This window comes from Sitophilus oryzae, unplaced genomic scaffold (genome assembly GCF_002938485.1).
Source record: "Sitophilus oryzae breed Bouriz unplaced genomic scaffold, Soryzae_2.0 scaffold_1507_pilon_pilon, whole genome shotgun sequence".
NCBI lineage: Eukaryota > Metazoa > Arthropoda > Insecta > Coleoptera > Curculionidae > Sitophilus > Sitophilus oryzae.
In genome coordinates, this window is record NW_022146178.1 from 1,683,685 (window position 1) to 1,685,855 (window position 2,171).

Genomic DNA, 2,171 nt, shown 5'->3' on the forward strand with positions numbered 1-2,171 from the left:
CGAAAAACAAAACAAAACAAACAGATGTCAATTAAAGAGGGGAAGTGACAGCGAGACCTGGAAGATGTCTGCCATCTTGCCGTCGACAAAAATTTGGATGCGCACTCGTCGAAGCTCATTCTCCCACTTCCATATCTCTGGTATTTACCCAAGGAAATGGATAAGCTTGCTATTGGTCTTTCCCAAAATTCTCCAGCTCCTGTTACGTTTGCTTTCTTTGGCCCATTCTTCTACTAGGTAAGTCCTTCCTGAAAGAATATGAAAAATTGTATTTTAACAATTTTTTAACATATGAAGGTTACAGGAGAAAAACTTGATAAGCGCCAATTTTTATGATTTTACAATATTATGGTAGGTCTAACTGGTCCCTACAAAATGTATAACCTCTGCAGGGCAATAAGTTATAAATTATATTGTTGCGGACTCGTGTGGACTCGGCCAAACCTAATAGACCCCGCCGTCGTTCGAGAACGAACAGAATAATCTGGGCGGCTAAAAACATTCGAGTAAAATCTGGATTGCCTGTTTCTCTCAAAAATAACCCGACGCCTCGGGCCTGAGGAGGACAGAAACAATCGGTCGACGCGTACAGTTACCGCGCTAATTTCAAAATAAATTCCTTTTAGATAAATAGTAAATAAGTTGTAAATACTTCTTTAAGTAGTTTAATTGTTATTGTTTTGTTACTTAGTGTAAAATATATAATGTTTAAATAAATTAGACTTTCTATCCACACGGAACCGAACACGGTGCTCTCCTGTAAAATAAGTAAAATGGCGCTTATCATGTTTTTCCTCTGGGTTCTTCATATTATATCATTCAAATGTATGAAACAATTTAAAAAGTAAGAAATGTCTATACCTCTGCGATGGGTTCATTTCTCCAAAAAAGTCCTATGGGCATTTGGGCTACTGTAAGATCTACAAAATTAAATAGTTATTTTTTGTAAACATTGCTGCGGTAATCCAACGGAGACTAATTGTCAGCAGTGGCTCACTAATAAAACAATTTGACTAACGGGCAAAAAAATGCTTAATGTTTCGGAAAGTTCTTTCCATCGTCATAATGTGATTTTAACAGAACAGTTTAACAAGTTTTTTTAGACGTACCTGTTTTAAAAAAACTAAAGTGTTCTCGAATAGTTGCATTTGATATATTAAATAGTTTTCGCTGTACTTAAACTGCCGTTAAACGGTAGCCTACTGAAATGCGGTTAATAGATATGACGTCGTTGATGTGACGCACTTGACGGCTTTTTAATGCATTGGTTAAAATGCCGTCGAATGGTCGCGTACTAAAATGCCGTTAATCAAGTTTAAGGGCAGTGGGAAAAAAATTTGACAGTCTGGGACATTTAAAGAACATTGCCCAGTACATGCAAGATTCAAAGCATCGTCTGATGGAAAAGCACTCGAGGTAACATCGGTTCAAATGAAGCACAATCATGTCACTTCGAAGGTAAGTTTACAGATTAGTTGGCATATAGTATGCTTTTAGAATTCTTGCTTGAACAGTATTTTATTCATAAAAGATATATTTTGTAGGCTCTACATGCACATAACCCTAGCCAAAGAAAACTTTCCAGTAACATGAAGGAAAGCGTCAAGGATTATTTGAATATGAAGGCCAATAGAAAAATGATACAGCAAAAAGTTCAAGAAAGTACTGGTAAAATTGTTACTTTACAAGATTTAACAAATATAAAGATATCTGATCAATCAAGAAAAAAAACTTAGATGGCTGCTTAAATATACTTAAAGCTAAATACGGTAAACTAAAATATTCTATTATGGTCTTATTAGTCCCAATAACTACTCTGTTTTCAGGTGCCAATGTAGCTGTTTTGCGAGACGAAGACAATAATTTCAGAGGACTTTTCATTCAAAGTCCAACCATGAAAAGTACAATGAAGGCTTTTCCAGAATTTCTTGCTGTAGATGCTACATATAATTTATGATGATGCAGTTGTATTTGAAAGTAAAAAATCAGTCTTCTGTGGAACACTCTGAGGTTTGTGACGAGACGGACCTTCAAGACAGAAACAATATGAGTGAAGCGCTCATATTAGATAATAGAAATACATCAACTCTTGGTTAGTCACCTGTGGAAGCACCTGAGTTTTGTAACGAGCTGGTTATAGAGGAGGAAATGACGAGATGAAGCGCATCAAC

General features: G+C 36.0%; 1 long non-coding RNA gene across 1 annotated transcript; it reads left to right on the forward strand.

Moving 5' to 3' along the window:
• Nucleotides 1-1,557: 1,557 nt before the first annotated feature.
• Nucleotides 1,558-1,866, forward strand: LOC115878258. Its single transcript, XR_004049484.1, has 2 exons — nucleotides 1,558-1,668; nucleotides 1,827-1,866. It is a non-coding gene; the product is annotated as an uncharacterized LOC115878258 (long non-coding RNA).
• Nucleotides 1,867-2,171: the final 305 nt, after the last annotated feature.